Below are 23,566 nucleotides of genomic sequence, written 5' to 3' on the forward strand. Positions count from 1 at the left end.
GGCGATGACGAAATGCTTCACCTATCACAAGACTGATCCTGGCTGTCTCGAGGCGTCCCTCTCGAACTGCAAGCTTTCATTTTCAAAGCCCTGGCAGGGCGTCAGGAGCCTGTGAGCCCTCCTGTGAGTAAGTGAGCAGTAAGAACTGGAAGGGTTTCAACCTCAACTCTCTTCAGCTTCAAACCCCACACTTAGCTGTGATTTCTTTTTCTGCTTAGGTTGGACATTCCTCTCGGTGAAAACGTCGTTGATAAATAAGCTAGGGTGAAGGTGAATTTGACTGTGACATATATGGGTTGGTCCACTGAAGGCTGACCCAGGATAAAAAGTCTTACCAGACCTGACATTAACTCATTAGTCAGAGTCAGAAGGCAGAGTGGATATAGAGAGAGTTCTTGGTGTATGAATGCATTTTTACACACAGATACACACCAACACACAGGCATTTGCACACACACATACACGTTCACCAATATGCACCAATTATGCATATACATACACACATGCAAACAAACTTCCATACACACATGTTATATATACATATGTATAAACACATACATTCATACACACATGTCAATGCAACCATAGGCTTGAGTGGGAACACTGAAGCCAGCTACCTGGAGTCCAGTGGTGACTTCACGCCTTGTGGAAAGCCAAGAGATATCTCAGTCCTTTGATTCTAAAGGGACAGTGTGGGGTGGGAAGAATTGGGACATCTTTGGAAATCTTTGGAAATCCTCCTCCCACTTTGACACTTAACAAACTGGATTTATCTGACTCATCATAGTGCGGATTAAGTTCTCTGAGTACCATGTCATAACTCACACTGGTGTCTGTCAGGTCCCAGAGAAGCACCAGCTCCTGGGGAGGGACCCAGCTGAAGATTTGCTCCTGATAGACAGAGTCATTCCGGCTTCTGTAGGTCAAATGCTTCATCGCCCCTTTTTAATGTAACTTTTATTTCTTAGCTTTCAAAACAAATCTATTCTTGAGAAGAGGAGGGAGGAGTGGAGAGGCAGTGCACGTGAGCAGAATGTCACCACTGGCAGCACCGTGGGAGCACGGTGTCACTTCACACCGGGCGCAGCTCTGTGGGAGCACGGTGTCCCTTCACCCCGGGCGCAGCACTGTGGGAACACAGTGTCACTTCACACAGAGGACTTTTATGTACTATATTTAAACTTTTATCTATTTTAAATAGTAAAAATCCGTATCCTAGAAAAGATTTGTTTATTTTATTCACATGTATGGGTGTTTTGCCTGAATGTATTTCTGTGCACCATATATATGCCTGGTAACCTTGGGTCCCCTGGAACTGGAGATACAGATGGTTGTGCAGTCCCATGTAGGTGCTGGGAACTGAGCCGGGTCCTCTGCGAGAGCAGGAAGTGTACTGACCCATCTTTCCGGTCTTCTAAATGTTGCAGATTATCATTGGTGTGTGAATTTTGTGGCTATGTGGGTTCTCATGCTGTGGCATGCTCCACCCACGGGATTGTTTCATCGCTTCCACACCTGGGTTTAGCAAAGAGTTACTGACCACCAGATGTGCTTAGGAACTTGATGTAGTGACTTCTAAGTACACATACAGCATATGATTAGTGCATGAAGCTGGAAGACAGTTTCAGGCAGCAGAAGGGGTGCAGCAGCTGGAATTTTGTGCAGCGTGTATTCTTGCTGCATTGTTCTAAGTAACTCACTCAGCAGCTGACCTAACCCTTTCAGCAGCGGCACGAGGAAGGTACAACTATCTTGATTTTATGAGTAAGGACATGGGGAAACACACTGACTAACAAATTCCAGGGCTTTAAACTGAGCCCAGGTATCCTGGATTAAAAGTACAAAATAGAATCAAATCAGGATGAAATTTATTTTATCTTTGTCAAGTGCCTTAAAATTGCCACCATTACCAGTGGATTAGTGTCCATTAACGGAATTTGAGGACAGGATGGGAGAACACAGAGACAGAAAGAGCAAGAAATGAAGATGTCCAGACATGGTAGCCTTTGGTGGGAGACTAGGAACCCAGGAGGCAGGCCTGGCAGAGTTCTCTGTTCTAGGCTTATCTGGACCTCAGCCAGGGCTGAGACAGCCAGTCCCAACAGCTCCCACTGAGGTGAGCTCTCATGCTCTTGACGTTCACCACCTTTCTAGATCTTTCTGTAGATGAAAAATGCTACCCTTCCTCTTAAGTCTCTTTCTGCCTCAGAACACTCAGGTCAGGGCCTTTATCTGAATCACGGGGCCTTTAGGTTTGGGAGATCAGAATCTTCCAGATTTTAGAAACATCTCTCTCTCTCTCTCTCTCTCTCTCTCTCTCTCTCTCTCTCTCTCTCTCTCACACACACACACACACACACATTTCTGCCACAAAACATGACTATTGTTACCATCACCAAGGCCAGTAATGACCACAAGAAGCTTCATGCCTGAAACAGCAGACTCTGCCGCCAAAGAAATGATTATAAATTATTATTACTATTTGGTGCTAAACACATAAAAAATGATTTGCCTGTAGGATGCCTGGGAATTGATAAGCGATTGTGAGTATCCATCAGTTGCTTTCCCTTTGGGGGCACAGGGATGAAGATGCTGAAAGCCATTCCTACATCCTGTGTGCTGGCCACAAAGGAGTCTGATTCCCATGAGCCTTAAGGACTGCTGCTCCAATCTCATTCTGTACGTGCAGACGGTGGACCGGCTGTTAGAGTTGATATCTGTACTCTATACTCCCCGTAGGTTTGGTGAGCAAAAAGTAATAAAGAAATACAAACTCAGGAGAGAAAAAAGTTGGCCTTCTTATCCTTTGAAAGACCTTTCACACTGCCTAGGAAGGCCTTCCCCAGCCTGCCTTGGAGGACACTTGCTCCACCTGAAGGTTACAGATTAAAGCACAATCTGTAAGGGTTATAAAACAACCCATGAAAGTTCATCAGCCCAAAGATTTAGTAGCTTGTTTTCTGGTTTGTCTTTACTTCTTACATCACCCCACCGCCCCCACAGTGTATAACCTTTATATTTTATGTCCTGTTCACAAATTCCTTCTGGGTATAATGACTCATTTCTCTTTGTTTTCTTGGTACTCCCATTTGAAGACTATACAAAGGAAAACCCATAAATTAATGACATATGTGTGTGATATAAGCAAGAGGCAGATTCAGGGCTCTGCAAGTAACACCTGGTAACCTTTATCTTTGGACCACAGCGCTCAGCTCCCAAGTAACCTCAGATTTACACGTTCAGTCAAGCGCCCCCATCTTTTCCTACTGGAGAGCTGTGTGCTGTGTGTCATTAGAAGTGAACTCTGATGTGGAGCAGGTCCCTCGGCAGAATGAAACCAATGTCCCATTTTAGGACATCAAGCTACCATGTCTCAGGACAGTCTGTGTACCCCTTGCACGAGAAGGCAGTGGCTGCTGCTGACCACAGGGTATGCTTTGAGTCAACAGAGAGCTGGGATGCACCCCTCAGGATTCCCTTGGAAACAAGATATGATTTTAGATGAAAATATTCCTCTACTGCTTTTCTGCATCAGCCATGCCAGCTCCTAAGCCCACTTCCTCTCAGTCTCACTGAATCTTTTTTTAAAAAAGATTTATTTATTTATTATATATAAGTACACTGTCTTCAGACTCACTGGAAGAGGGCAGAAGATCTCACTACAGATGGCTGTGAGCCATCATGTGGTTGCTGGGATTTGAACTCAGGACCTCTGGAAGAGCAGCTCGTGCTCTTAACTGCTAAGTCATCTCTCCAGCCCTTCGTTGAACTTTCTTAACAAGAGGGTCTAAGTTAAGAGGTAACCCACTGTAATGATTGAATTGGAAAAATGTAGACATGGAATTGAAGTAAACTTCCCAGTGAGCTTCACCTGGCAAGGTGAGGAAGGACTCTGACGCTGATGTCTTTTTCCAGGTTCTACCACAAGATGGTGAGGACATACTAGTTTCTGGAATGCTAGGTTTTTGTAGATCCTGCCTTGGTGGGTTGGGTCTTGCTGCTGACCTTTTAACGTGGAGGAGTTCTCATTGAGAAGTCTGCAACCTGTAAGGCCCTTCAGCAAGAGATGTCTGTAAACTAAAGGCAATGTAAAGAGAAGAAAAAAAAATTCTGGAGGTCACAGTCACCACCCAACACCAGAGCCTCTTACCCAGCCTTATTTGCTAGCACTGAATAAATCTGAATGAGTTCTGCAACTCCCAAGAAGCTTGCAACCCGTAGCTTTAAATGATAGTCCCAGTTAGTTCATATGGAGTGTGTGAGGGTTAGTTTTCGTCAGCTTGATACAAACTAGAGTCACTTGCGAAGAAAGAACTCCAGCGAGGAATTGCCCCCATCAGACTGGCCTGTGGTCATACCTATTGAACATTTTCTTCATTACTGACTGATGTAGGAGGGCCCAGCCTATTGTGGATGCTGTGACCCCTGGGCAGGTCACAAGAAAGCAGGCTGAGCAAGCCATGGAGAGCAAGCCTGTAAGCAGTGTTCTCCCATGGTCTCTGCTTAAGTTTCTCCTTTAAGCTTCTGCCCTGACTTCCCTCGGCGATGGATTGTGACTAGTCATTTGTGAGTTGTCATCTGAAATAAGCCCTTTTCCTCCCTAAGCTGCTTTGGCCATGGTATTTATCATAGCAACAGAGAAGCCCACTATGGCACAGTATTGGTATTTTAAACAGAAAAGGGTGGGGGAAACACTGCCTTTGTCGCTGCCTACCACAGACAAAGACTACAGATGGGAACATGATATGAATTCTGACTATTACAGATCTGGGGAAACTGAGGTTGTTGGTGAATGATGCTACTAAGTGGTGACATCAGCGCAGGAGTTGTTGTACTGCAAGATAGAAAATGCCAGTCAAGGCATGAGGTAAGAGAGACTGAGAAGAGCCAAATCTGATGCTGGAACGAGTCCCTGAGCTCTAGAGTGCTGGGGACAGGGGAAAGGGAAGTTGTAGAGAAATTGCAGAGAAACTGAGGGAGGCAAGACAACAAAAACCAGGGGGGAACTGTTCTCAGAAAATGGTGGACCTCAGAGGACCCAGGAGAAGAGATTCATGTTGATAGTACAGTTCAGAAGAATCAATGACCAGGATATTAGTTTTCAAATAGAGATTGAGTTTGGCAGAGTAAAGCAAGGATTGCATTTACCAAGTGCCATGATCCTCATTAGGCATGTTCATGGGTTACAACCCCTGGAGGATGGGAGCATCCTGCACCTTTGATTTTTTAAAAGGGTTCTCACTCTGGGTGCTATGACAAAGTATGTGTCCATGCTTTGTTATTTAATTGGCTGTTAATGAGAGATTTCAAGGTGAGCCCAAGGACACTCTCTGTGTCTCTCTGATTCTGTCTCTCTCTCAGTGTCTACATCTCTGTTTCTCTGAGTCTGACTCTTTGTCTCTCTCACTTGTATTCTCTCTTTTCTCTCCCCCCCTCTTTTTCTCTCTCTGTCTTTAGGTTGTCTTAAGTTGAACATCTCTGCTCCATTAGATCATACACTATGGTGAACAGAAACCATCTGGAGAGTAAGCCTTCCCTTCTTTTAAAGCTGCTACATCAGGTATGTATCATCACTGGAATGAGATCTGAACACAAGTAATGAGACACAGGTAAAGAGATGCACGGGGGTTGCTTGCTTCTTTGTTTTGTCAACATGGTGCAAGTTAGAATCATCTGAGAGAAGAGGAATCCTCAACTGAGGTCTTGTCCCCATCAGATTGGCTTGTAGACAAGTCTGTGGGGGCATTTTCTTCATCAAACATTGATGTGGGAGTGCTCAGCACACTAAAGGAAGCACTACCCTTGTAAGGTGGCCCCAGGCATGTGAGAAGGCAGGCTGATCAAACCTTGAGAAGCAAGCCGATAAGCAACACCTTTCCATGGCCTCTGCATCAGCTCCTGCCTTGGGTTCTGGATGACTTCCTTTCAGGATGGACTCTAACCTGTAAGACGGAATAAACTCTTTTCTCCCCAAGTTGTTTTTGGTCATGTGGTTTATCACAGAAATAGAAAGCAAACTATGATATTGAAAAACTTACAAAAATATAGCATCATGACCCAAATGTGTCACACTGGATAGCTTCACACACCCTGTGTCCTCATGTTAGCAGGAAAGGGGAAGAAAGATAAAAGCTGACTTTGTGCCCCCAGCTGCCCTGCCAGCCCTGTGGTCTCATCTGCATATGTTGTCGACATGTGAAATGGCATCTGCATATCTCAGCAGCAGGAGGGAAGCCCTAATACCTTAAACAAAGATGAAGCTGCTTTGACTGAGCTCTTGTAATTCTAGACCTTGACAGTCCTGTGAGCAAGTCAGGTCCCAGTGAGAAACAAGGCCTGAGAAGGAATATCACCTATTTAGTCTGGCCTAAACACACATACACACACACACACACACACACACACACACACACACACACACACACACACACAGAAAGAGAGAGAGAGAGAGAGAGAGAGAGATTGACCAGTCATCTACGCTGGATTAAAGATCTCTCTCTAATGTGAATAACTCACATGATCCAATGCTTTTTTCAGGCTCTTTTGTGTACTTCCCATGGTTACCTTACAATCACACATAGTTATGCATAAATGACAATTAAGAAACATATAATCTCACATATACATAAATAAAATTAAGAAACATAATATATTAATTAGATTTTGAGAGTTTTATATATATATATATATGTATACAGTATATTTTGATTATACTCTCTACTCCTCTCCCTAGCTCTCTGAGATCAATCTGCAACCCCTAAAACCATTTCATTTTCATATTTTCTTTTTTTTCTTTCCTCCCCTTCCTTCCTTCCTTCCTTCCTTCCTTCCTTCCTTCTTTCCTTCCTTCCTTCCTTCCTTCCATAGCTCACTGATTCCAATGTGTGCTGTCTGTATACTCAAGTATGGGGCCATCCACTGGAACACAGCCATCTTATCAGGGGTCACACCTCTGAAGATAAGTGATTCTCTACCCCTCGAAGATATCAACTGTCAATCACCCTCAGCTAGGGGTGGAGACACATGAACCCTTCATACATCTTGTTGACTGGCTCAGTCTCATGCAGGTCTTGTGCAAGTATTCATAACTACTGTGAGCTCACCAATGCAGGAGTCTTGAAATGTCCAGAAGACACTGTGTTGCTCTGCTTCTCTATGATGTCCGGCTCCTACAATCCTTCTGGTCACTTTTCCCAATAGTTCCTGAGCCTTGGGAGAATTGTCTGTGATACGTATGTGCTGTTCGTGGCTGAGCACTCCACAGGCAATTCTTTGCACTTTGACTAGTTGTTTCTACTGTACGAAGAAACTTCTCTCATGATGTCTGAGAGCGGAACTAATCTATAGATACAGAGATATGAATTTAAGGGGTCATTTGTTACTATGACTGTTTCACAGTTTAACAGGTTCACCCCTGAGGCTTATGAGCTCTTGTCCAGATTTACAGTAACAGGTATGTGTTTTCTCCCATGGAGCAGCCCTTAAATCTAACCAGAAAGCAGTTGGTTAGCCCCATAACATTTGTGTCTCTGTTGCACATGTGATTGTATCTTAATGCACCAGTCATTATTCAAGGGTCAAGGGTTCATGGCTGAATGAGACGCCCTGCACAGCACGCTTCAGCACTATGAGAGTTAGCCAAGAAGGAAGAAGCTTCCTAGTTAATAACAGTTTAAGCTCTGTGGCCAAAGTCTGTGGTGTTTTAATTAACAAAGTCATTCCATCACGTTTGGGAGAGCAACCAAGACCAACACCAATAGCCTATGTTGATTTTGGAGTCTCTGTGACACCTCTGAGCAAAGGCTAGAGAGGAGACACCCTAATCCTACACTGGGCTTTTGTTTAGCAGTTTATAGCTTCTGGAAGAGCATTATCCTTGTGTACTGTAACTGAGATTAAGCTCTTACACGAATATATGAATCTTGTAAAGCAGTAGATTCCCACAGGGCTTTTCCAAGCACCATTAGAGTTAGTTCTCCCTGTTACCGACCTCCCTCCACTCTAACTTCCCATTCCTTTCCCTGCTTAAACCTCCATCTCCGTCATTTCCATCCCTTTACATCACTTTTAATCATGGAAATGACAAGTTTGCTCACAGGAAGTTTCAAGTGCACAAGATGCTGTTAATGACATTCACTATCCCGTACAAAACCTCCTACCTAAACTCTTTGGCCTTACTAGTCCCTATCTCACCCTGCAGAGACCACACTACTATTCACTATTGTGAGTGACTTTCAGACTCACTTAAGGGGAAAAGCGTGCGGACTGACCTTTCTGTGTCTGGCTACACAGCACTATGTCCTCTGGGCCCAGTTTTGTTCTCATGGTATAACTATCTTCTTTAAGGTTGAATAATAGTCTACTGCATATATCACATAGTCTGTATCTATCCACTGCTGGTAGACACCAGTGCTGAGCCCACTGCCTGCCTCTTATGAGTCATATTGCAATGAGCACAAAAGAGAAGTCATACCGTTGATATGGAGATTCTCATATTCTCGGGTATTTAACCTCAGAGTGCAATCACTGGGTCTAATAGTCGTTCTAATTTCAGGGTTCTCCCCCCTCCCTGTGGGAGGACCTCCATAGTTTTACATGAGATTGTTTTCCATGGACTCCTGAGGAGGTGCTATGCAGCTGTAGATTACTGGAACATGCGGTCTCCAAAATTTTGAGCTCTTGAGTTTTTTTCTTCTTTGCGGGTCTGTGTTTCTGCTTTGCCCCTGGGGTGCTAGGCACCCACAAGCCACTGAAAAGAGGCAAAATAGCAGTCTAAGATAGGGGGGTCCCAGCCCATCTTTCTCCCAGTGAAAAGTGAAGGGGTTTGGGGGAGGGGCTGGGACAGAGGCTGTGGTTCTCAATCTCCTGTGTACAACACTGGGGACCACATGGAGTTGGGAGTGGGAGCCAGCAGGGTGTGCCTATGAACTTGGATGAACTTGGGCGGGTGTGCCTATGGGAGGAATCCAGCTTAGTGCAAGTGAGTGCCAGGTGTTGGAAGGGGCTTCGCCTTCTACAGAAGACTTAAGGGCAGCTCTGCATGACACAGGCCTCCCTCTCTCGGCAAGGTGATTCTTAATGAAGTAGACAGTCCTTGTCCAAACTGCTTTATTCATGGCAGATGAGAATGCATACAACATACTCAGGATGAATCAGAGATTAAATACCTTTAGCATGAGGGGATGCCCAGGAAGGAAAGCTCATTGACTAAATACTCGGGTTCCATCTAGATACCTCATCAGCAGGGAGAACTCTAAGTTCTATGCTATATGACCAGTTGTCACGGTCTTAATGGGGTGTCATGGTCATGTGCTTCAGTACAAGAACCTGGTCAGGAGCTAGCTCACTCTTGCCATGCTCAATTGTGTGGTTTTTTTCAAGGTTTTGAACTTTATTACTACCTTACTAGTTCTGTCTGATAGCACGATCGACTGCACCACACTTGGTCACTTTTGGCTCTTGATCTCCTTTGACATTTTTTTTTCTCTTCCTTACCTTATTGTCTTTGCTTTCACTTTGTATTGTGCAAAACATTCAGCCAAGCACAAAGTAGAGAAGTATAATACAGCTCTATGCCTCCATTGTCCTCCAGTAGTGATTGGGTTAGAGATAGGTTCATTTCAATTAAATATAATTGCATCTATCTGGTATGTGAGTGTGTGTGTATATATGGTTTATGTGTGTGGTGTGATGTGTGCATTATGTATGTGTATATGTGTGTACGTGTATATGTATGTGTGAGTATATGACATGTGTCATGTGTGTGGTATGTGTGAGTATGTGTGTGTGGTATACGTGTAGGTGTGTTTGTGTGGTACATGGTGTGTGCATATGTGTGTGTCATGTGTATATATATATGTGTATGGTATGCATGTATGTGTGTGTGGTGTGTGTATGTGTGTTATGTGTAAATGTGTGTTGTGGTGTGTGTAGTATATAGTGTGTGTTTGTGTATCTGGGGTGTGTGTGTGAGTGTGTGTTGTGTGTACTATATGTGGTGTGTTGTAGGTTGTACATGTGTCTCTATGCTTATGTGTGCACCTATAGAAGACAGAGGAGCGTTACAGAAGCTGGTTCTATCCCTTTAACATGTGGGTCCCAAGATTTAACTTGGGTTATTAGTATTAAAAGCAAATATCTTTCTCCACTGAGTTATCTTGCCTAATCCATTTTATTTTGTGAACAAATTTCTTAACTACTTTTTTCATTATAATATTCTCTTGGTGATCTTTAGACTCATCAGTAAATATTGTTTCTATGCTGAAGACTCTTCAGTGTAATGCCTGCACTTTGTGTTGTGGCTCTAAGCTTAGATTCTGGTACTTCCCAGTGTGGATTCATACTATAGCTCTTCAAAAACCTGCCTTCCTTGCTTCAGCAAGCTGCTTAGACTGTGTTGCCCAGTCTCCCACTGTGTGAAATAGTGGATGCTAATCTTTGTTGCAAATTTTTTGGTGTTGCGAGAGGACCAGATGCATTGCAGACTTAAGGTCTTAGGACATCTACCCAGAGGCGGCATCTGGATTTTTATTATTCTACATCAAGCCAGACCTCCTGCTTGCGCCCCAGGTCCAACTGTGAACTTGACCTTCCCACTTACATGTGAAATAGACACCTCAAGATTACTCCTGAAACCAAACTCTGGTCCCTCAAACTCACCCCAATCTCCTTTCTCAAAGGTACCTCTATTTTTGTTTCTATTTAACCACAAATGCTGCCGTAATTTACCATTGGCTTCTTTCTTACTGCCTTGTCTCATATCAGCTTTTGTTGGCTTCGCTGTTTAAACGTACGATAACCCTCTTGACACCCTCCCCCAGCGTCCCTGCAGTGTTACTACAGCTTCTTCACTGGTCCCTTTGCTTCCAGCAACCCCTGGCCCCTCCCCACAGCCATGCTCAACATGACAGTGTGGTCCTTAAGTCAGAGCACATCACTGCTCTGTCAAGAATCCTGCAGTGGCTTCTTTAGATGTTCGAATCAAGCAGCAAAGCCCTTGCCATCCTTTTTGCCTCCCTTTCCTGCCATTTCTTGCTCATTTTGTTCAGGAATCCTGGTCTCTTTGCAGTTCCTGGAACATATGATGAGCTTCCTACATACTTCTTGATATGTTAGCAGTGCATGGAGTCGTCTAAGGGTTCTGTGCCCAAATCTTCATGGCCATTTTCATGTTTGAGCTTTAATGTGAACTTCTTCTTTAGTGAGTGTTCTGCTCAAACAGTAAACTTAAGTCCTGGACCCTCATTCCTTCCTCTTCACTGTTTGTTATTGTTCCCTTGGGATATTACCTTCTAACATACCCTACAACAAGCTCCAACTTTGAATAACATATATATATATATATATATATATATATATATATATATATATGTGTGTGTGTGTGTGTGTGTGTGTGTGTGTGTGTGTGTGTGTGTGTGTGTTGGATAGCATAAATATATATTATATATACTTAGTTAAGAAAGGATATATATATATATATATATATATATATATATATATTAAATGCAAATAAAACGCAAATGTCGTCAGGACCTTTCTGTCTGGTTTGCTCACTGATGAATTCCTAAGACAGGACTAGGCACAAAGTAGATGATAGATAATAGTTAGATTTGAACTTTAGGAAAATAAACCACAAGCAAGACTCCGCAGAGGGGGGTGGAGGTTCGTGCCTCACCTCCTCCATCCCAAGATGTTTACTGATTTCATCATGTCCTGTGCAGGTAACCACAGCTGTGGTGAATTCACAGCGCAACCGTTATGTTATGTTCAGAAGACACTGGTTTTTCGCTCGTCTTCCTTGACCCATGACTCTTACAATCTTTCTTCACCATCGTCTATGCTGTACCCTGAACTTTGGAGGATGTAGTGTGACACAGAGGTCCCATTATGTGACAACTACATTACAACATCCCAAGTCTGTAACTCATCTCACCAAAAGTTTGCAGCAAAGATTAGCATCCGCTATTATAGACAGTAGGAGAGTGAGGGACACAGTCTAAGCAGCTTGCTGAAGCAAGGAGGGCAGGTTTTTGAAGAACTATAGTATGAATTCACACTGGGAAGTACCGGAATCTAGGCTTAGAGCCACAACACAAAGTGCAGGCATTACATCGAGAAGTCTTCATCATAGAAACAATATTTACTTATGAGTCTAAAGATCACCAAGAGAATATTATATGTCACATCCCAAGTGGCTGAGCACTTTATAGATACTTAATCTCTTTGACCAGTTATAAATCTGTTATTAACCTCTGTCCACTGCCCGAAGAATGTTCTCTAATGAGAACTGAGAGATGAACTATGTATACAGATATGAATTTAGTGAGCAGCCTGATACTATGTCTATTTATCAAAATAAGAGTAATAGATTCAACCTTGGGTTCTAAGCAGTGAGTTTCCTCCCATGGAACAGGTCTTTAATCCATCAGAAACTGATCAGAAACGTTCGTAATACTCATGCCCCTATTGCAACAATGGGTGTATCTCCTGGCCGATCATTAGTGTGACATACTTGGTTCACAGTGTACCTAAGTTCACACTTAATGTCTACTTCCCTAGCAGCCTGCCTCATGTCTTTTAGTATTATAAAAGCTAGCCAGTTGGAAGTACCACTGTAATTTCCCTGAGTCCTGTGACCAAAATTTATGGTGTTATGAGCAATATTTCCTTATTCTCTCTGGAGGTGGGCTATTGCATATGTGCTTCAGTAGATAATTTGGTAGAAAACCTGAGACCTCAATAAAAATGGTTGGGGAGAGGCAACTTAAAAAAAAATCTGTGGATCCTTTCACTTTTTTTCATGTGCCTCACTGGTTTCATACCAATAACCGCAAACAGGACACAACACACAGCCATCACTTACATAGGGCATAATACAGATTTTACTCAAAACAAATGAACGAATTCAGGTATCAGGACTGGCCTACCCTGGGAAACCCAGTTCTGGAACCAGATGTGAAGACCTTATCCTGTAAAATAAGAGTCCTGTAGTCATCTCAGCCTCCCCGCCATGGAACACAGTTGAGCTTGTCAGTCATGACATGACCTTCTATCCTGATAGTCTCACCAAGAGCAGCCTACTGAGCTTTTCCTTCTAACACACTCACCCCTTGAGAAGAGGCCTCATAAGTGTGATTTTCTAAGTTCCAGGTTATAAATCCAGTGTATTTGAGCTATTGGTCATGTTCACATCTGACTTGGGGTATGTTCATCTTGACAGGAAAGAGGTCATAGTTCTTGCTTTTGTCCATTCACAGTTCCAAGAAAGAGGGCTCACCTTTAGACAGTAGGCTTAGTGCTTTCTGAATAATCATTAGAAGTGAAAGGAAAACTGTCCATCATATAAACAGGGACTTTATGGAAATTTTGAGATTAAAATAAAAGATTGTCAGGCAGTGGCGGCACACAGCTTTAAATCCAGCCCTTGTGAGGCAGAGGCAGGTGGATCTCTAAATTTGATACCAGCCTGGTCTTCATAGGAAGTTCCAAAACAGCCAGGGCTACACAGAGAAACGCTGTCTCACAAAACAAAAGTCAAAAACCCCAAACCAACGAAAAAACTAACCAACCAACCAAACAAACAAACAAAAAAAGGGGGGGGGGATCTGACCATATGAAGGATGTCCTGTAACCCGAGAGAGCTGCAAGCCACCTCTCTGCCAAAGATGTCCAAGAGCCTTCCTTCCCACCCACGGGAGGATCTTCAGCCTCTCATGAATCCAAGAACTGGGTAGACTAAGGCCAACACGAGGAACATGCTCTGCTGTGTTTTACATGCCATGAACCGTCCCATAGCACAAGGAAGTCAGATTTGAATGCACATCTTGGGTCTTCTACGTCCTAGCTTTGATGCTTAGGCAGCTCACTTTATCTCTTGGGAATCTCAGCTTTCTCATGCTAAAGATAACAATACTCTTGAGAATCGTTACGAAAATTAAATAACATAATGAGTGTGAAATGCTTTCCACAGTTTCTTGCACAAAATAGATGCCCAATAAATTTTTATTACCTTTCTTTCTGTCCCCATTAAATCCAGGGAAAGACTCAACCTAGTAGAAAATATAAAGCTTCCTTTTCTGAAGACCCACAGATTTGTTCCCGAAGTGATGTTTTTATGAATCAATTTCTATTTTAGATGTATAACTGAGCTTCTTGACAGTGTTGCTTTTCCCTAAAAAGTCACTGTGGGTTTGGCATCTTGTTCAGACCAATGGGGTCCCAGGGAGCTGAACCGTAATGACATGCAGATGTGGTGCTGCTCTGTGGAAATCATGCCTGGTTCCAGATGGAGTTTAGGGAAAAGGACGACCAGTTCCTGTTGAAGACATGGGAACTGTGGTTGACTGAGCTGGCCGGGAGGGAGAATAGAAGAGGGGGGTTATGGGAAAAATCTAAGTCAGGAGAACTGTTGGTCCACTGAATACCTCCTGGAAGAACATTAAAAACAGACAAGGCAAGGATTAAGCAGACAAAACAAAAAAGAGGAAGTTTAGGAAGTAGCCGGAATAATAGCTGTTACCATGACAGCCCCATTTGTTAAGCATCTGGTACAGGGAGGGCCCAGGGTTGGATGTTTGACCAACATTACTTTTTTCTTCTTTGTAGCAGAGGAGATAACATTACTCATCATTGATAGGAAATCTGAAACTTGAGGATATTGCAGCCACCGGCTGTGGAGCAGCAGAGCCAAGGTTAGATTCAGCATCCAGCAGCCCTTTCTTTTCAAGAGGAGAGGACCCTGGATGGAGGCAACTGCCCAGGACCCCGAGACAACGTTTCCAAGTGAGGCCAGGTGTTTAGCAAAAAATTGTTTTTCACTCTGGGTGGAGGCCAGAAGAAGACCCACGGTTGTGAAGGCCAGCAATGGTTGCCCTTCCTCAGCAGAGTACATGGTTAGTGGCTACTTGCTTTAGATTCTTGGATTCATTCTCAAACACTGAGCTTGTCAGCCACGCCATGAAGCCTGGAAAAGGTTCACTTTTTATAAGGTACTAAACTGTTCACTTTGACTCTAAAGGACAGCAAAAGACAACTACCCCAAACCCATGCAGGTGGCATCCCACCCAGGGGGTTCAGCGCTCAGCCTCTCATGAGCTGCAGAGGAAGCCTCTGCTGACCTCCAAGGGGGTGGAAGTATCATTTCTTATCAGTTTCTCTTTCATGAAAACCTGACTGGTCATACAATAGGTTTTGTTCCTGCAAACCAAAACGTTAAAGAAGAGATTTAAAACATACCTTGAAGACGGCCTGTTTACTTGGAATGATATTTAACCCCATGAATCAGTAGAATAGGGAAGATGTTTGCACACTTCCTAATGATATGTCTTGTCATGGGAAAAAATGTGAATTGTTTTTACAAGTATGTATTTATTTGTGGGGTGAGTGGAGATTACCCACAAGTCATAGTGAATATGTGGGGGTCAGAGGACACCTTTCGGGAGTTGGGTCTCTTCTTCCACCTTTTAGGTCCTGGGGATCAAACTCAGAGCATCAGGGTCAGTGGCAAGTACCATTGCCCACTGAGCTATGTGAGTAGACTCGGAAAGGATCAAGACACATTTTCCTTTCAAAACTTGAGAGAGCTTGCCATTCTGATGGTGGTGGTTCTTATCCCGGCTGGCCTGAGAGGAATTCCGTATGTAGCTTCTCACAAAGAAGGTTGTCCAGTAGTCCTGTGGCAGGATTGTCATGATGATGGTTTAATTTGTTCTGTGATGAAGGACATGGCCATGTGAAGAGCCTTCCTATAAAACTCTTCAGCTACCCACTGCCCCGTGTTCTCAGCACCCTGGAGGATCAGGCCACGCATTTTCCCCCTTGCTTCACACTGCTGTACAATCTCTTTCTTGTGTGTGAACTTCACGGGGAGTCAACTAGGCCATTAAAAATGAATGGCATATGTGAAGCATTCTGCAAATCTCTAATGATCGCCACTCTGGAAAACAGCATTTTGTGGTGTAAACTAGAAAAGCAACACGGGGTCTGTCTTGGAGAGAAGTGAAACCTGGCACCGTACCAAGAACCCAGAGCCAGGTCTTGGCTCTCAAGAAGCATCCAAGAATTACAACAGATTCAGTTTTTGATTTGCATGCGAACCTTGACGTACCAGGAAATCCTTTATGATGCTTGCTAGACGCTTGATAGTCTTAGTCTCAGGGGAGCCCAAGTAAAATCCTATTCTTGTTGGGCCTTAGCATGTTTCCTCAATAGTATGACTATAGTCATATAATTATAACTTAGTCATTGTAAGGGACCCTCCTCAGCTGCCACACTATTATGGGCAATCACAGCACACTTTGCTCTGGGTTTGCTTCATTTCAGCAGAGCTCCCCTACTACACTAAAGAGTAGAGAACCATTTCTTTTTTGGAGGATTACATGTGTGTATGGTTTATGTGCGTGCATGTTTCTGTGTGAGGACATGCGTGTATGTAGAGGCTCTCCTTGAGTGTTTCATACTTACAGGTCGCTCAGAATCTGAGTTGAACTCTTTGCTGAAAGTGACATTCGAGGCTGAGGCTGTAGCTCAGTTAAATGAGTGCTTGCCCAGCGTGTGCAAAGCCTCAGGTTTCTAACTTCAGACTCACAAATAGATAAATAAATAAATAAAGCACTGTAGTAACACACAGCTATAACTCCATCATTTAGCACTTGGGAGATGGAGGTGAGAGCATCAGGAGTTCAAGATCATTCTTGGCTACATACTGAGCTGGAGGGGGTTTGAGGTCAGCCTACGCTACCTGAGACCTTGTTTCAAAACAAACACAGCCAACAAAACCGTAACATTTATTGAGAATCATCAGCAACATTTTCCAAGTTGGGCAAATGAGTCAGATAAAGATGCAGAGAGGCGGTAAAGTCTCTATGTGGTAGAGCACAGGCTGTAATCCTGCTGGAAGGAATGGTAGGGGAGATGAGTCAGTGATTGCTTTTCTTTTACAAGACTTGAATTCAGTTCCAACCATCCATACTGAGTGGCTTACAATTGAGTACAACTCCAGGTCCAGGGTAGAGTAGTCAACGCCCTCTTCTCATCTCCAGAAGCACACATGCACACACACTCACACGCACACATACACACAATTAATAGCAATAATAAAACAAACAAACCTTTTAAAAAAGTATAAAACTTTCTACTAGATAGTAGAAAGTGACTGTTCCTATGAGGCCAGCCGTTTTCTAATCAGACTCTTGTTCCGTAGATCTGAACGGACCCCAGAATGAACTACAGAAGGAGGAGAGTCCTAAGAAGAGTTTCCATGATTTTCTTCTCTGTACAAGCACCATGGATGAACGGGTTTTTTGATGGAGGTGAACGGGTCACAACTATCGGAGCATGACAGACCACAGCCAAGCATGACTGTGGTTGTTACCAGGGCTTCAGTGCTGCTGGGCCTTTAAGCCTTATTGTTTTCTCTACAGCAGCGCTCTACGCTCCTTTTGGCTGCCTCTCCAGAACTGTTCCATCCCCAGTGCCACGTCAACCCCAAGCCCACAGACACCCACATGCAGCTTTCTTTCACCCGGAGAATTACTTTCCTCTCTGAGAAAAAAAGAAATGCTCTTAGCTTTCACTGAGCAGTGAGCTGGAGCCTTGAGGCAGTGGAAAGAGCCGGGCAGGTGGAATTGGCCATGACAGACCGTACTAGGGAGAATTGCCATCTCGTTCTCTGAAACCTAGTTTCAGAGGTCTATTTGAGGGGGAACAATATATTCTTTGAGTTTTAAGACCTACTTAAACATTGCAAGCTGTAATCATCTGAGGATTTCTTAGGAAGGGGGAAAAGGCTTAATATAATCCTAGAGCCAGGTTATCTGGCAACAAAGCTCAAGGTTGCGGGCATGGTTGCTCAATGGGGGAAAATCTTCCCTGGCAACTGATGCTCACACCTGCCGATAAACCTTAACCCATACTCTCTTCTTGCCAGTGCTGTCGGCCATCTTCTCTGTGGAGTTCCCCAACTTCTCCCTTTCACTAGGAAGCAGAGGCTCACAAACCATACTCGCTCCTATAGCTCCAGACCCTCTTCAGAGATTTCCCGGGGCCATGCCTGCCATCATACTCCAAGTTCTTTCGGTGGCCTTTGTAATTCCGGAGACCCGTCTGCCTTGTGGGTTCTATGTGCTGTAGTGTAGGACACAGAGGATGAAGCTTCCTGCCCAGTGGCAGGGATAGATTTCTGTTGCCTCCCTCAACCCACATTTGGACTGTGTTAAGGTGAATGTAGAAGTTGGTGGGCTGACCACTCATGAGACCTCAGGAAGCTTAGCCCGGCACAGCTGACTACGCTCAGCCTACATCAGGTAGCCTGCCGTCATACCTTGCTCTTCATGGACATTTGAATTTCACTTTTTCTTCCTGATGCTGGGTTATTTCCACAGGCTTTTGCTTGCCTATGTTAAGGAAGGCAGTAACCAAAGGATGGGAGCAGTTCGCAACTGCTTACAACCTAAGGAGGCTGGAGCGACACTGTAATATTAATAATATAATGATATTATGAGGTATTCTCTCTCCATTTAATGAATGGAAAAATAAAAGCCCTGCTAAGTACTTTCTCAAGCTCCTGACCTTGAGCCATGTTCTCCCTGGAAGTCACACCATACAGTACAGTGAGGCTGAGAAAACCCTGATCGGGGTGTGTAGTGACGTGAAACTCTCATTAAGTCTCATCTGGAAAAGTAGCATAAAAAAAGGTCATAGAGTTTAGAAAATTAGCTTTAAGTGAGGCTGTGAAAGTTATGTCACTGAAGAACTTGAGACACCCCTGAGTTCCTCATCACCTCCCCAGAATTCTCATTGCCAGGTTTGTTTTTCTAACTTCCTGGGTGCCAGGCACAATTCTAAGTGATGAGTTTGCCCCCCGGAGACTTTCTACTAGGGTGTGTTTTGCATTAAATGTTTTAGTGTTAAAGTCCGTAGAAGGTAAGTGTTGGGGTTGGGGGGAAGAATCTTTCAGGAAAATGGTTGCCCTCCAAGCATTAGGACCTGAGTTTTGTCCCAAGAACCATCATAAAAAGCAAGGTATGGTGGTACATACTCTTAATCTTATGGCTTTCTAGTTACATCTCTGTTGCTATGACAGCATATTCCCCCAAAAGGCACCCCCCCCCCCACACACATACAGGGGAGGCAGGCAGAAAAGAGAGGTGTAAACATGGAATCCTTTCTTACTTTAACTTTAAAACAGCACACGGAGCAATTAATTACAGTAAAAGTTGTGGCATGCTCAGCTCTGCTATCTCAACAGAAGGCTTTCTCTCTCTCTCTCACGGTCTGAGCTGAAACTTTCAGGATTATTTTATTAAGATCTGAAGAGGTAATTTGACATGCTGATATATAAGCACATGAATCATCCTGAGGATTAAGGGGTGAGCCTCTGTCATAATTAGGTATGCCAGAAATAATTTTCTCCCTCCTCTGCTCATCTTTCCTCCTTACAACACAAACCTGGGCTGCTCTTGGTCTCTAGAGCTATTATCTCAGGAATGGCTAATGTAATGGCCTTCTCCTCCTCCACCCTAAGGAGAACCACTGTGACCGGCCCTTATGGGGCTGTGCGTGCGTTCTGTTGCCCTACCGGTATTTCAAAGAAGTGTAAAATTCCGACAGTCGATTCTGCTTAGGGAAAGAGGGTCTTTTTGTTTTTGTTTTTGTTTTTAACAGAGTTGGGGTAGAAAAACTCTAGCTGCTGTTCTTACCTTCCTTTGGTATGGAGGGTGCCCATGGGTGAGATGAGGTTGACCACGGGGTGTGGGATTGGTTAGGGAACATCTAGGGCCCCCAAAATATTGCTAGGCAGCATGAGGTCTCTTCCAGCTGGTGAGAAGGAATGTCAAGTAGCACTCAGGCTAGGGTGGCCATGGGCAGATCCTCTCACATGGGTGCCTTGGCCACTTCCTTCGAGTTCTGAGGAGCTTGCCCATAGCCTCAGTGGAGTATGGTTTGGTCATTGTCCCTCTGAGGCCCAAGGCTCCTCATTGTTCCTAACTTCTGTCTTAAGGAGTCCAGGGACAGACTGATAGGCATTCGGGCAAGAGGGTCTTAACAGGGTGAATTTTCTCTTGAATTGAGCATTAATCAGAATCCTTCTGGCTTCTCTTCATTCTTCTCCACTTTAGCTTTTCTTAATCTATGCACTCTCTGGGCTCCCATAAAATGTGAGGCTATCTGGTTTTTGTCTTGTTTTTCAGCGTGTGCCTCCTTCCACCGGCCAGCTGACTTCACAATCCCAGAATGAAAAGAAGTAGGGATGTTTTCCGTACGACTTAAATCTTATTGTGATGAATGATGACAGCAACCGGATCAAATCAGTTTTTTCTTACGCTGTCACGAATCAAGGCTGATTGTCCCTCCTCTTCCTCCTCTTCTTCTTCCACTTCCTCTTCCTCTCTCTTCTCTTTCCTCCTTCTCTACCAACTTCACAGTCTCTCTTCCCTTCATCCTCCTCTTGGTCCTTTTCTCTCTCCCCTCTCCTCCTAACCCTCTTCCTTCTCCTCTCCTTTTTCCTCTTCCTTGAATACCAGGAGGCAGATGGATGACTGGCCCAGATGATCTCTTGAGTCAGAACTCAGTTTCCTGGTCTGCTCTCTTATTCCAGGTAGACTCTTCTGCCCCCTGACCACACAGCTATTATAACTGGAAACCATTTTTTTTTCTTTCTTGGCAAAAGGTCTTTATGTTTTATCGTTGATTTTTAGGTCTTGTTGCATTCATTTCAACATCCTTCCTCTTTCCAACACAATTCCGAACAATTACATACCTGGGACACATTTTACGACACAGGCACTAGGAAACACCCCCGTGGCTTTGACATTTCAATTTACCCTTTTCGGTGTCAGTTTCCCAGTGTTATTATATATTGTTGTTCTATGTTTTTGAAAGAAGTAGTGAAACATGTCATAATATTTCAGAAAGTACTCTTCTTATTAACAGATGCTATTATGTCTCAAGATTATTACAGAAATATCTGCAATTAAATTCAAAATATCTTAAAAGAAAAAAATTTAAGGGTGTCTAAGCAACATGAAAAGAACCACTCATTTACCAGTAAGGCCTGCGGAGTCAAAGTGTATGGAGTTTAGACTTGATTTCTTTGCCCAATACCACCTAAGTTTTTATTTTCTTTATTTACTTAAATATCTGTTCTACTTGCAACATGTCTACTGTCAGTGAGAAACCGGTACATAAACACTTCTACATAAAGCACTGTGATTGGGTGGTCCCTGTGTCATCTGTGAGCCAGAGTGAAACTGGACAGCTAATATCTGTGGCCATCTTTGTTGTTACTGAAAAGAATACCTCCACACGCCTGAAACTCTGTCCCAGCACGCCAGCACAGAGACCCTTGACACATTCCCAGTTCACCTTTCAGGTTTACACCTGGACGTTTGTTTGCTTGTTTTCTAAGAAAGGGTTTCTCTCTGTGGTCTTGGCTCACTCTGTAGACCAGGCTGGCACGAAACGCAGAGATTCACCATCCTTTGTTGGCAGAATGTTGAAACTAAAGGTGTGTGCCACCACAGCCAGCAGCCTTTTTATAGGTTTCTAAAGCATGCATTCCTTATGGGTGGAAATTTACTTTTTATTTTTGATCTGAGTCTCTTTGGGTTTCCCCATCATATGTCTCTTAGTTTTTATTCATAAAGTACACACCTGAACTTTTATTAGGGAAACTCCAGATTATTCAGATGTAAACTTGACTATAAAGCATCAGGCTGTGTCTTTAGACTTCAGCTCTATAACCCCAGCAGACTGTGTTGCAAGTGTGCACTGAAGCTGGGGTCAAGAACTTCTGGGGGGGGGTGTGCACGGGTGGGGGTAGAGTAGAGGTGAGGTGGGGTGGGGGTAGGTAGACCTTGACTAGTAGAGTTCTTGCCTTGTATGTCCAAGGTCTGAGGTCCCCAGATCTGCAAAAGACCCTTTTCTACTGTAAATGGGCATTAGGCTGTGGTGAGGTCTCTCTATATATCCCACACTGACCACCCTCTTGTGTGGAGCAAGGTTAACTGCATTTTCTAAAAACCTCAGACTCAACACATAACACTTTGCACACCAATTCTTTTTCAGTGCTGAGGTTTTTTTTTTTTTTTTTTTGAGATTATAATTTAATTACAACATTTCTTCCTCCTCCCCACCCCCCATATCCCCCTTCTTGCTTTTCTTCAGGTTCACGGCTTTCATTAATTGTTACTGCATGCATATGGACACTGGACATGAATGCTTGGCAGCAGCTGGCATCCTGTACTTCATCTCAGCTGGAATTGCCACAGAGTCTTTAAGTTAGGGACTCAGTTCCTGAAGACTGCCCCAACCTCAGATACTCCCCGTAAGTGGGAGTATCTTAGATCACTCACAAATAATGCCAGGTTTGGCTACAAATTGGAGGTTACAATCACCCAGTCTCTGTGTTTAACTATAAGATGGAATGGCTCATGGACTCAGGAAAATGAACATTTAATAAATGGTATTTAAAACAGATACAACCCAGAAGTGGCTGCATGGAAGGGCCACGGAGGCCGGCCGAGGTGAGTGAAGGGAGTAGAGGACTCACCTGCCCTGGCAGTCAGTTGAGCACATAAGGTTCTTCTGTGCACGGGGCAACCTGGAGATGCTCCAAACCCTGCAATTATAGTGCATAAACATTTCCCTTTATACCATGTGGGTTCCAGAGATGAGGCCCTTAGGCTTGGCAGCAAGTGCCTTTATCCACAGAGACATCTCCCAAGCCCTACATACCTCTTATTATGTCACGGCATCACAGCCTCTCTGGGCATATCTCCCCAGTCATTACAGGTTATCTCTGTCTAGTTTAAGCCGGGAATCAGCTTCTCACAAACGATAACTTTGGGCAGGACAGTTAACACTTTGTTTTCCTCAGTCTAGGACTAAAGTTAGCTGTTTAGAGTGTGCTGTGTTGTCCAATCTGAGAATATTTCCTACCTCAGTTGTTTTACTTTTGAAGAAAACTGTTGAGGTCTTTATATATATATATATAGTTTAATTTGAAATGGTCTTTTGTGGTCTTATTATTACCTGGAGGTTGTACCTCTGATTAGAATGCTGTTGATATGACAGGATGTCCCCTTTAGCCAAGATATCATAGGGCACACCAACATGACACCAATGGGCTAAGCCAGCTCCTGACACTCACTAAAGGGGCTAGTCTCTGTGGTAGATAATGCTTGTTTTTTCTTTGTAGTCTTATGTGAGGACATAACACAGGCACTGCAAGAGTCTTATGTGTGCCCTTCTTTTAAAGTTATTTTTAGCACTGTCTGATGGTCCTTACTTACAACATTTATTATATGACACATGCCAAATAATGATTTCTCTAATCCCCATTTTTTTTCTAAATTTATTCATTGGAAATCCACTGAAAAAGCTGAATCTTTTCTCCTATTTCCATACTCATCCACTCATTTGCATTAACAATAATTAGATACTGTAATTATCTCTGGCTCAGACTTTGCACAATTGGATCTCAGAGCTTTGTATTGCTACTCTGCCCTTCCCAAACAATGGCTGCTTTTTAAATATCATTACTGGCAGTACAGGTGGCTCTTTGACT

This window comes from Micromys minutus (genome assembly GCF_963924665.1).
Source record: "Micromys minutus genome assembly, chromosome: 15".
NCBI classification, from domain to species: domain Eukaryota; kingdom Metazoa; phylum Chordata; class Mammalia; order Rodentia; family Muridae; genus Micromys; species Micromys minutus.